At 39.5% G+C, this 13615-nt stretch overlaps 1 protein-coding gene across 5 annotated transcripts in view; it reads left to right on the top strand.

The window, feature by feature from the left end:
* LOC129718874 (neuromedin-U receptor 1-like) overlaps positions 1–13615 on the top strand; it is a 285616-nt gene that overhangs the window by 210187 nt on the left and 61814 nt on the right. The gene's annotated exons all lie outside the window — the stretch shown is intronic.

The following is a 13615-nucleotide window of genomic DNA, read 5'->3' on the forward strand; positions in this document are numbered from 1 at the left end:
TGTTGGGTGTAGACGGAGGGGAACGGGACTAGACTGGGGCGTGGATGGATTTCAGGAAAACGTATATAAGGGACATGTAGGATAGGTCACGGCTCGCCAAGACATCACGAACAGGAACAGCCGGCCGTCTACCCTCGGCCTGCAGGGAAGCTATTAATTTAGACCTGGCGTCACGGTGTACAGGGCATGACCAAACCACATGCTCTATGTCGTGATAACCTTCACCACAGGCACAGATACCACTTTCCCCGAGCCCAACACGACGGAGGAGCGCGTCAAATCTATAGTGATTGGACATAAGCCGGGACATCACGCAAATGAAATCCCGACCTACATCCAACCCCTTGAACCACGGGTTCGTCGATACTTTGGGGATTATGGAATGTAACCACCTTCCCAATTCCCCTCTGGTCCAAGCATTTTGCCAACTGATGATCGTATTCTGACGTACAAGTGCGAAAAATTCATTAAAGGCAATTGGTCTTTCATAAATATCACCGTTTGTTGCGCCCACCTTAGCCAAAGAGTCCGCTTTCTCATTACCCGGTATCGAGCAGTGAGAAGGGACCCACGCTAAGGTAATCTGAGTAGATTTTTCGGATAAAGCACTCAGATGTTCCCGTATTTTCCCCAGGAAATACGGAGAGTGCTTAACATCTTTCATCGATCGGAGAGCCTCAATGGAACTGAGACTGTCCGTAAAGATGAAATAATGGTCCGTGGGCATTTTTTCGATAATCCCTAGGGTGTACTGAATTGCAGCTAATTCTGCGACGTAAACAGAAGCAGGATTATCGAGCTTATGGGAGACGGTTAAATTGTTATTGAAGATACCGAAGCCAGTGGACCCATCAAGAAGTGATCCGTCAGTGTAGTACATATTGTCGCAGTTGATGTTTCGATATTTATTGGAAAAAATTTTAGGGATCTGCTGCACGCGTAAATGATCCGGGATTCCACGAGTTTCTTCTATCATGGATGTATCGAAAAACACAGTAGAATCAGAAGTATTTGATAAGTCGACACGATTTGGAATATTCGAAGAAGGGTTAATATTTTGGGACATGTGATTGAAATACAATGTCATAAAACGGGTTTGAGAATTAAGTTCGATTAACCTTTCAAAATTTTCAATCACGGGACGGTTCAAGACCTCACATTTGATTAGAATACGAGAAGACAGGCTCCAGAAGCGGTTTTTCAATGGTAGTACTCCAGCTAAAACCTCCAAACTCATCGTATGGGTCGACTGCATGCAACCTAAGGCGATACGCAAACAACGATATTGTATTCGCTCCAGTTTGATCAAATGTGTGTTTGCTGCGGAGCGGAAGCAGAAACACCCGTATTCAATAACAGACAATATCGTTGTTTGGTAAAGCCTTATAAGGTCTCCTGGATGGGCTCCCCACCATTGTCCGGTTATTGTACGAAGAAAATTCACTCTTTGTTGACATTTTTTCATCAGATACCTCACGTGACAACCCCAGGTGCCTTTAGAGTCGAACCAGACACCAAGATATTTATGTACCAAAACCTGAGAAATCGTTTTACCCATTAATTGTGTTTGAAGCTGAGCAGGTTCATGCTTCCTAGAAAAAACTACTATCTCAGTCTTCTCCGGAGAGAATTCGATACCTAGCTGTAAAGCCCAAGCAGACAAATTGTCCAAGGTATCTTGCAATGGTCCTTGCAAATCGGCAGCTTTGGCTCCTGTAACAGAGATTACACTGTCGTCTGCAAGTTGTCTTATCGTGCATGAATTTGCCAGACATTCGTCGATGTCATTTACATAAAAGTTGTAAAGAAGGGGGCTTAAACATGAGCCCTGGGGAAGACCCATGTAGCTAATGCGAAAAGTTGCCAAATCGCCATGCGTAAAATGCATGTGCTTTTCGGACAACAAATTGTGCAAAAAATTGTTCAAAATTGGAGAAAATCCTTGTCGGTGAAGTTTACCCGAAAGAATGTCAATAGAAACGGAATCAAAAGCCCCCTTAATGTCCAAGAACGCAGACGCCATTTGTTCTTTACGAGCATACGCCAGCTGAATATCTGTTGAAAGCAACGCAAGACAATCATTCGTCCCTTTGGCACGGCGGAAGCCAAATTGAGTTTCTGATAGTAGACCATTTGATTCGACCCAGTGGTCTAAACGACGGAGTATCATTTTTTCCATCAATTTCCGGATACAGGATAGCATTGCAATCGGCCTATAAGAGTTGTGATTAGAAGCTGGTTTCCCTGGTTTTTGGATGGCGATCACCTTCACTTGCCTCCAATCCTGCGGTACAATGTTTTGCTCCAGGAACTTATTGAACAAGTTCAACAAGCGCCTCTTGGCATTGCCGGGTAGATTCTTCAACAAGTTGAATTTGATTCTATCTAATCCAGGCGCGTTATTGTTACAGGACAGGAGGGCAACTGAAAGTTCTGCCATCGTAAAAGGTGATTCTATCGCGTCGTGGCCCGGAGACGCATCGCGAACAATATTTTGCTCAGGAACAGAGTCCGGACATACTTTCCTGGCAAAATCAAATATCCACCTACTTGAAGACTCCTCGCTTTCGTTGACCGTTACGCGATTCCGCATTCTTCGGGCTGTGTTCCAAAGAGTGCTCATCGATGTCTCCCTCGACGTCTCGTTCACGAACCGACGCCAATATCCACGTTTCTTTGCTTTAGCCAAGCTTTTAAGCTTGGTATCAAGCTCCAAATACCGTAAATAGTCGCCAGGTATACCTCCCGTCTGGTAGGCCTTAAACGCGTCGGATCTTTGCGTGTAGACATCGGAGCACTCTTGGTCCCACCACGGAGTGGGAGGCCGTTCTTTGATCGTTACGCCGGGATATTTCTTCGTTTGGGCTTGCAACGCGGCGTCGAGAATCAAGCCCGCGAGGAGGTTGTATTCTTCAAGTGGTGAATGATGTTGAATCGACTCGACCGCTTTTGAAATCATTTCCTCGTATAACTTCCAATCGACATTTCGTGTGAGGTCATACGGAATGTCAATTGGTCGCATGCGAGTTGACCCGTTAGTAATTGAAATAAGAATAGGCAGATGGTCGCTACCGTGAGGATCGAGGATTACCTTCCATGTGCAATCCAACCGTAGCAACGTCGAACATAAGGATAGATCCAAAGCGCTTGGGCGCGCTGGAGGTTTCGGGATACGTGTCATTTCACCGTTGTTTAAAATAGTCATGTCGAAGTCATCGCAAAGGTTATAGATTAAAGAGGAGCGGTTATCATTGTATGGGGAACCCCAAGCCACGCCATGAGAGTTGAAGTCTCCCAAAATCAAACGTGGCGAGGGAAGAAGTTCTATTAAATCAAAGAGCAGCCGTTGCCCAACCTGTGCTCTGGGGGGAATATATATTGAGGCAATACAAAGCTCTTTACCTTGTATTGTCATTTGACATGCGACAACTTCGATGCCTGGAATCGAGGGGAGGTTAATACGATAGAAAGAATAGCACTTTTTAATCCCTAGAAGTACTCCTCCATATGGGGTGTCTCGATCAAGGCGAATAATATTAAAATCATGGAAGTTGAGATCAATATTTGAAGTAAGCCAAGTTTCACAAAGGGAAAATGCATCGCATTTGTTTTTATTTATCAAAACTTTAAACGAATCAATTTTTGGTAAAATACTTCTACAATTCCACTGTAAGACAGAGATAGAATCCTTCATATACGCAGTTGAATTAGGCATCGAAGGATACAATCGCTGCAAGGAGAGGCCATTGGGCAGTCAACTGCTTCAAAAATGATCTAACTGTTGGGAGGAATGCTGTAAGAAAAATTTTAATTGGATCGGGTACATTGAAAGTTTCAAAAATCCAGTCCACAATGTCAGAAAATTTCACTAATCCAGAGTTTGTTTCATCAACTGGGAGTGTAAAAGGAGCAACTGGGGTTTTAGATGTTCCTGGCAGTGCTGGGAACTCCTTCTGGGACTTTAAATTTGCCAGCCCAGGAGGAGTTTGCTTCGGTTTTTCCGCAGCACTGTTTGGTTTGTTTGTAACCTTCATTTCACTTTGAGAAATCTTAGGACCTTTTCTGGGAAGTTTAGGAGAGGAAACACTTTTCCTCTTTCTAGACTCCCCAGGATTGGCGTAAGATGCTCCCGCTGGTGAATCGTCAGAATCGGTTTCCTCAGAGGGCAACAGATCGAAGGGGTTCGAAGTAACGGGAGAAGTGGTAACGGTCTTCTTCAGCATGTCAGCGTAGGAACGCTTTGAACGCTCTTTGAGAGACCGTTTTATTTTATCCCTGCGCTGCATGTACACCGCACATGTCGAGAGCTCATGCAGATTTTCTCCGCAGTGAATACACTTTTCAGCGTTAACACTGCAAGAATCTTCCGCATGAGACTCCCCACACTTGCCACAACGTGCCTTATTGCAGCAGTAGGCGGCTGTATGGCCTAACTGCTTGCAATTCAGGCAGTTCATGACGCGGGGCACGTAGAGCCTCACAGGGAGACGAACCCGGTGGATCGAGACGTGGCTTGGTAGTGCAGACCCGGCGAACGTAACTCGAAACGAGTCTGACGGAGTGTATACTGTTTTGCCACCGATGATCGATGCTGACCGCAATTGCTTGCAGTCGAGCACCTTTACTTCGGGACACGTTTTGTTCTTAAAGCACCCTTTGGCACTTTGCAGTATACACTCGACGGACAGACTCGAATCGGTTATGACACCGTCGATCTCCACGTCTCGTGCGGGTATGTAAACGCGATACTCGCGTGTGAAGAGCTCAGAGCAAGCTATATCGTTGGCCTCTTTCAGGTTACCGACCACGACACGGAGCTTGTTAGGCCGGACCTTGGAAATTTCGGTCACGCCCTTGTACTCCTTCGTCAGGTCTTTAGAAATCTGCAAGAGGTTCAACTTTTTCGATTTCGGTCCTGCCTTTGGCCGAAAATAAACAGTATAGCTGCCCTGGGCTCCGTCTGGGTAAAGCCTGGGGCGAGGGGGGACTGAAGAATGAACAGGGGTAACAGAAGGGTCAGGGTCAGAGGGGTTCGGGGATGGTGGCGCGGGAGGCGAGGGATCTACATCCATCGCGCTATGTTTAGCGCACTAGCGCTGACAAGAACACGTACCTTTTTATTTCTCCCTTCCAGTAAGGTTGGTTGTCCGATCGTTCGAAGTAGCAGCCGTTACAGCCAGCAGCACCAATACAGCAGCACCAAACAGCCACCAGCAGCGAGCCAGGTGTGAGATCACTCCACACAGCGATACGACTCGCTGACACTGATGGCTTCTTCTTTTTCCTCGTTTGTGTCTCGTCCACTGCTGTAGCACAATCCAGCCAGCAGCCAAATCGGCTTACGCACCAGCTGGCAGTCACGATGCGAAACAGTTGCACAAAGGAACGACCTTGAACCCGGATTTATTTCACTCGACCAGGCAAACAATGCCAACACTTGTTCACACGTCTTTTGTTTTATACTCTATCGGACCGATCACCAAACACGTCCAGTACTGATGCGTGTTCGGCACAGAATGGATTTCAGTCTTTTGAAACACGTGCTTTTTCACTCGCTAACCTTTGTTTCTGTTTCCACTTACTACGCTTGTCACAGACGTCAGAAATTTGCACAAATACACTCATACGAGTGTATACGGTAGAAGGTTGCAGTAACATAAAAACATAGTTTAAAATGACGAAAAAATCATCAAATTTTCGACTTTTGTCTATGGGTCAACGCACTGTTGCGTGTTGCAAATTGCGCATATTGAAGTTGCGCAGCTGGGGGACAGCAAAATTCTATTTGTGCTGACGTTGACTGATAGCGAACATGAGAATGGAGTTCGAAATTCTGCTGTGGAGCCAAGCTATAACCGTCTTTTTTAAGACGTTCCATCATTTCGAAGGTAATGAATATTCTAAAACGAATTTAGCATTTTCTACAGAATACGCCGTTCTTTTCCTTAAAATCTAATAAGTTTGGCATATACCGCTAATCATAATTCCAGAGGGATTCCGTTAGGTCCAGGAAACATCTAAATTTTCAAACGTCTCAAAAGTATTCTGCACGAAAAGCTAGTTTACACCAATATCCCTCGAGAACTTCTCTCCAGAAAATGTTGAATAGAATTAAAAAAAAACCTAAATTAATCCACCTAGCGGTCAGACTCAGCCTTTCGCATTCAAACTTATTATTTGTAAAAATAAATTTACATGAATGCCTCAATTTAATCAATGTATATTCACTCTTTGGGTTCTAAAATATTGATGTTGTAATTGTTGTATAAAATGTTGTTGTAATGTTGTATAAAATTTAAAATTTGACGTAATGTTAGTGCTAAAGAAATAGCGAAATGAAAGAAATGACTCTTAATTTCGAACAATGTAATCACGAGCGATACCAGGAGCGTTCAAATAGTACGATACCACATTTAAATCATGTTGATTCCATATAAAGCAGGTATAGTTTTAAATAGTCTTTAAATTTCTTTTCTTTCCATAACTTTTGAGCCACATATCAAATTGTTATGAAGTTTGTTATTTGTAAGTTTGAGAGATGACTCGTTCGCATGACACTAGTTATGTTCAAATAAATCGTGTAATCTTTGTGATATTAGACTTTCGTTGTTTTAACAATTTAATACATAACGGTTGCTTAAGTTTTATTATAAACAAATGAAAAGGGAAGGTAGCCAAACATTGAAACCAAGAGCTCAATCATAATTCATCAGTTAACCATTCACTAGCCCGTTCATCTGATATCAAAATTGTTCAAATCGGTTGTGTAGTTTCTAAGATAATGAAGTTTCGTGATTTTCACATTTCGATACATTACAGACGAAGTTACAGTACGATTACAGCAAAATTCAATAGGGTGTTATGAGGCAGCTAGACCTCTCATTTGACACTAATTTTGTGGAAATCGGCTCAACCATCTCTTAGAAAAAGTGAGTGAGTCCAAGTAGTCTTCCGAATATGTTTCTTTTCATAGCTGGATTTCACATTTTTAAACATAACAGGCAAAGTAATAATCCGTTTGCAAAAAAATCAATAGGGTCTTGTGGGTTATCAAGACCTTCCATATGACACTGATTTTATGAAAATCGGTCCAGCCATCTCTGAGAAACATGAGTTAGATTAAATAGTCTCCAGAACACGTTTCTTTCCATAACTTTTGAACCACAAGTTCAATCTTTATGAAATTCAAAAGTTAAAGGTGTTTTAGGTAGCCCGTTCATTTGAAAGTAATTTTGTTCAAATCGGTTGTGTATTTTCTGAGATATTGGTGTTTCGTATTATTTTACTTTTTGATACATAACCTCTAAACTAAAAATCCGATTACAATAAAATTAAATAGGGTCTTATGGGGCGACTAGACCTTCCATTTGCAATTAAATTCATTGAAATCGGTCCAGCCATCTCTGAGAAAATCGAGTGAGATTGGGAGAGCGTTACACACACATACACACACATACAGAAATTGCTCAGCTCATCGAACTGAGTCGAATGTTATACGACATTCGGCCCTTTTGAGCACTTTAATTCTTTTAGTTTTTGCAGTGATTGTTATACCTTTCTAGGAAAAAGGCAAAAAGGTATACACACGTACACACCCACACCCACACACACATGTACACCTCTACATGCATACGTGTAGAAAATGCTCGGTTCATCGAACTGGATCGAAATTTGGATCACTTTTCTACCTTTTAATAAGCCAGTGATCGTTAGGAGAAAATCAATATGTTTACTTTCATTATGTGATTTCACATTTTTATTAACAACGGACAAAGTTACTATCCGATTACGATGAAATTCAATAGCAACCTATGGGGCAGCTAGTCCTTCATTTGACACTAATTTTGTGAAAATCGGTTCAGCCATCTCTGAGAAAAATGAGTGAGTTTAAACAACCTCAGGATAACTTTTCTTTACATAACTTTTGAACCATATGTTCAAGCATTACGAAATTTAAGAGTTAAGAGTTTGGGAGACAGCCCGATCATTTGCAACCAGTTTTATTGAAATCGGTTGTGTGGTTTCTGAGATATTGATGTTTCGTGATTTTTACATTTTGATACTTAACCTCTACTGAACTGAAAATCCGATTACAATGAAATTCAATAGCAACCTATGGCACAACTAGACCTTTCATTTGCAATTGATTTCATGAAAATCGATCCAGCCATCTCTGTGAAAAGTGAGTGAGAAAAAAAAGTTGCACATACACACACACACACACACACACACACACACACATACACACATACATACATACATACAGAAAATGCTCAGTTCGTCGAATTAAGTCGAGTGGTATATGACATTCGGCCATTGGGACCACTTTCATACCTTTGGTTTTTCCAGTGATTGCTATACCTTTCTAGGAGAAAGGCAAAAAGAATGATTGCAAATCCTTCTTGATTTTTTCCTGATGCTTTCGTAAAGATGCATTACAAAGGCTTAATTGTGAGTTGTCGGATAATTTTGGCGTAACTATATTTGGTGACAACTTAAATTTTGTATTTTTTGAGATTCTCTTACTTCACTACAAACAGCTCGGAGAGTGATCGTAGTTGGTATATGTAAGTTCTTTCATTCCTTCTTATGCCAGTATTTTTTGCTATGGTTATGCATGCTCATTGCTCAGTAGGCTGTCCCAAAAATAAAACTCGATGTTGAAAAAGTCAAGGTGCTCAACCCCAAATTGAAAGATAATGTTATTTATAGCATTTTTGTAGAACTTTCGACTTTCTAGAAAATCGTTTCCAGGTTGCCCAAACGTGATTTATGAAAAAATGACTTTTTCAAGCTACAAAACCACTCCTTTTCACTTTTTTTCAAATCCGTTCGATTCCTACATTTTGGCATGTATTTTTTTTATTTTTGTTGTTTTTGAATATTTTGCATGGTTTAGTTCAGCACCACATTCAATTATTTGACTCACAGAGCCCATTGAACATTAGAAAAAAGTGAATTTTTCTCATTATTTTCGGATAAAACCCTTCAAAACACATATAGAAATTTTTTTGATTAAGTACTGAATATTCACTGCAAAGCGGAATTCAAGACGAAAATTTACATAAAAAAAGATCCTTAATATCTTATCGGGGGGCTGAGATATTGGCGTTTTTACATGTTATGGAAAACTATGCATATCCACGAAAATGCCACTAAATCTCAATATCTCCATTACACAGTGTTCTATTTTGCCGTCTTTGTGTGATTTATTGAACAGTGATTCAAATGTTGACTATAACCATAAAGTATGTTCGGATAAGTTCCAGGGTATTCAAAAATGCATCTTTAAATGTAGAAAGATGCGTGATCAATCCACCTATGAGTAAGATAAAAAATGTACTTTTCAATCAGAATAAGATAGACGCAAGGTGTCTTCGACAAAATTTTAGGTTATCTTAAAATAAGGAACTTTTCTGAAGACATCATGTTTCTATCTCTTACATATTACGAGCAACATTAAGTTTTCTATTAGAAGGCACTAAAAACCACAATTTTTTTCTAATATTTCTCGCAAATTTTTTCGAATTTTTCAACCTTCTGCTAAGTTATCAGTCAACCAAAAATGGATTTGTTTTGTGAACAATGTTCTTTTTTATCTCCCAAAATAAATCATTTTTTTTTCCTGTGTGGGCTCATCACTGCGACCAGAGATTAGATCTATTGTGATATTGCCCAAGTGTTTTCTGTAATCCGCACTTCATATTATTGGCAGTATCACTACTGAAGTAAGTGATACGCTTATCATTCATATCCGTGCTTGTGTGTAAGTTTTACCTTTCCGGCTTTCCGTTTCAAGCTTACTACTCTACTATACCGAGCCTCTGTCCCTCCTAACAATATCGCCTTTCATACGTTACTCACACCAATTTTATTATAACAGGGACTTATTTTTGTTAAAAGGAGAGTCAACAGAGGTACTGTAGAATTCAGATTGAAGGAAAGGTACTTGGTGGGAAAGCCTGAGAATAAACCCATGCTAATGTCCTCTGGCAACCAAATGGATTCTACTAAGATTCGAACCCACGACCATCCGCTTACCAAGGCGGACTCTGTAACCTTGCAGCTACGAAGCTCCCCCAAAAAATAAAACAGTTATTTGACATATTTTAAAAAATGCATAATTTTCCATCACATATTAAAATGCCAATATCTCAGACCCCCGATGAGATATCAATCTTTTTTCATATAAATTTTTGTCATAAATCCCGCTTTGCGATGAGAGTTTCAGTTGTTGATCAAAAAAAATTTTATTTGTGTTTTGAAGGGGTTTAACTAAAAATTATGGGAAACATTAATTTTTGTTTAATGTTAAGTGGGCTCTGCGAGCAGAATGACTGAATGCAATTACGATGTTTTGTCGCGATTAATTATTTACGATATTTATCGAACGAACGGAACCTACTCCGAATCACTGCGTGCTGAAATAGAACCTACGGGTGGACAGTCTGCGAATAAATGGTTTGGTACACCTCGGCAGTCACAACACACTGAAAATCCATAGTTGAGCAAAGCTCACCTGGGCCGAAAACACGCGTCCTCTCTGAACCATCATGCTAGTGCGAGAAAGTGCCGCACGCAAGAGCAACGGTCATCCAATTTTTAAGAAAGTCGAAATGTTGTACAAAAATGCTATAAATAACATTATCTTTTAATTTAGGGCTGAGCACCTTGACTTTTTCAACATCGATTTTTTTTTGGACACCCTAATGCTCAGTTTTGTTCAAACGGGCGTCAAAACAAGAAACATTGCGCAAGCGTATTGTACGGGACTGCAAAAAAATCTCAACAAAAACTTACGGTAAATCATTTTGAAAGCGCAAATCTCCGCAATGATTTGCCTGAAAGGTAGTGGAAGACCGACTGAACTGGTTGAACCTAGTGGTTTGGCTCTCAATCAAGATGTGAATGAATGTTTGAAGAAAATATCGATTCGATTTCTTTAAAAACGACATACCGAAGAATGGTAACAAACATAAGCCCAATTGTACCCAAAATACGTCACTCAACAAATTTGCCTCAGTGTCGTCCGATCGGAGATTATACGAAATTTTAAGTTCGAACACCGTTACACTGCTCTTGCTCCAGCAGAATAAGAAATACATCAATTTATCTGTAAGTATAACTACCTTCTTTTACAGCAGCACAAAAAAAATTTAAAATTTTAGTTATCACCCGTTACGAGCTATGACTTTTAATTTTTTTTTAATCTGTTTGACTGATTTTTTGTATTTTCGTTAAATATTGAATAATTATGTCGAATAAAACTTTTCAGAAGAGCCACTTCGAAGAGTAAATTGTCAGTTAATTTTGTTTAATCCATTACAGATGTTTTCATAATTTGCTTTTCCGTGTTCAAAGGCTTCCTCATATTCATAATCGTTGGGTCTCTAGTGTATGAATGAATAATATTCAATTGCCATGCAATACATCCAAACTTTCCACAATGTATCTAATGATTCAGACACTTAGGAATCAACAGGAAAAAGGCTAGATAGCAATTTCATCACTTTCTAATGTTGTTGGTTTGGTTCAGTCTTACACAACCAACGACTAGAACTACACTACATTTGTTTTCGGAGTCCTGGTTGAAGTCTGTATGGCGGTAATAAAATTCCCCATCGATGTGAACTTTAACCTCAGGAGGAAATTGTTGCGAAATTAGTTCAGCAATTTGGAAGAACGTTTCATACGTTTTTCATGAGCACGGTCAACAGGGAAATGGACTGAGATAAACACGATTATTTTACCTGTGCTATGTGATTTCTTCCACACATGCTCGAGCTCTTCAACTTTTATTGTCGCCTGATCTCTTTTGGGAATTATAGGCTGTTCCGTAAATTTCTTCGCTTGTTACACCTTCCTCCCTGCTGGCTTCGGTTGCTAGTAAAATCAGCTAAGTAATTGTTATAATTTTTTTTTTCATTTTTGCTGAGCCTTGTATGCTATCGAAAGTTTGATAATAAACTAGAATTTCAGTTGCATCATTTAAACTGATAAGTTCTTGAACAATTAAAAAATTTAGAAACTTTTATGATAAAAAACACAGTTGAAATAAATAATTTTTCAACTCATATCTATTGAAAATGCATTATCAGCAGATACTCACATTATTACTGCACCAAAGTTTTTTTCGATAAAGCATTTTGATGGTTTCCTGTTTTGGCGTTTTCCTCTCTCATCCATTGCCGAAAAAATCTCAAGTTTTACGAGAATGAAAATGAGACTGCCAATAATAAAGAATGCTAAATTGGTAACTTATAGCAATGAAGTTCAATCGCTTGGTTTCACCTTACGTAATTTCTTAAAATTGTTGAAATGAACAATCAACATTTGACCAGATTCAACTGAATACTAAAGTAGGGTAACAATTTAAAACAGAAAAACTAATGAAATACCTCAATGATAGCCGAAAGAATTCCAATGAAAACAAACTATAATTGGAATAAATGGGTCGAGGCTCAAAGACCGAAAATGTCAGTGATTTACAATTGCTTTCTAGTGCACTCACAGAGTGTCGATGATTTTTGGCAACCTTAGAAATATAAAAATAATTTTCATGCATGCATTATCGAGCTATTGAAATTCGGAACTACCCAGAACATCTTGCAAGTGAATTTTTTTTTTCACGGTTATGATTTTGCATAATCCATTCCGCTTTTTTTATGATTATTTTATGTACAAACGTTTGGTAAACAGTATCACCGGCGGTTGCCAAAAGTATGCTGTAGCATTTGCCGGTCGAATGATCAATGGCAGAAAAGCTTTAGACATAAAAAACGATAACGAGAACATTTGACGCCCAAGTTGAGGGTATAACTTCCTCGTTGAATAATTTCAACAGTCAACATTCTGCACATAGTTGCAGGAAAAAACATCATTGAAACATTCCACGTGATACAGGAAAACTTTTTCGATTCGACCAGTAACTGGAATATTTATTCAATTATTTTTATTCATAGAAGAACGTTATTTTCTAATGAATGAAATCGTCTAAAAACACTAACAAAGCAACGTGACTGTGTTGTCAAAAAAAAACTTTTAAATTTCAACTCTCTAATAACTAAATATGGTAGCAAATTTCACTCGATTTAAAGATAGATAAATTTTTGAACCCATTGTTTCGTAATGACCGAACAAAACGCTTCCATAACGTTTTTTGTGCCCCGAGTTTAGTTTATTCACCGCGCTTTTTATCGCTTTTTCGGAAGAACATTTTTTTGTTTTTATCGGACGGGGAAAACTTTTTACATTGAAAAGAGCACGATCCGGCGCTAAGAATTTATGACCTTTTTTCGGCTGCTCCAAAGAGGAAGATATAAATGAATAAATAGCTATATCCTCTTATTTTCCCCTCAGCGCGCTGTCGCCGGAAATGGGTTCTGTATCAAACATTCCCTGCAGACTAAAATGGTCCAGATGTGATGAATTAATTCTCAATCTTCTCCCGATATATTTGTTTCTGTGATAGGCTTACCAAAAAAATTGGATAGCAAACACTTTTCGCCACTATCCGCGATTCACAGCTGTTGCCGTTATTTCCCCGAAGGCTTTTGGCGTTGAAAACGCCAAAATAATTGTTAGCCTGACTTTAAATCAAATTTGTCGACCCATA

This window comes from Wyeomyia smithii, chromosome 1 (assembly GCF_029784165.1).
Source record: "Wyeomyia smithii strain HCP4-BCI-WySm-NY-G18 chromosome 1, ASM2978416v1, whole genome shotgun sequence".
NCBI lineage: Eukaryota > Metazoa > Arthropoda > Insecta > Diptera > Culicidae > Wyeomyia > Wyeomyia smithii.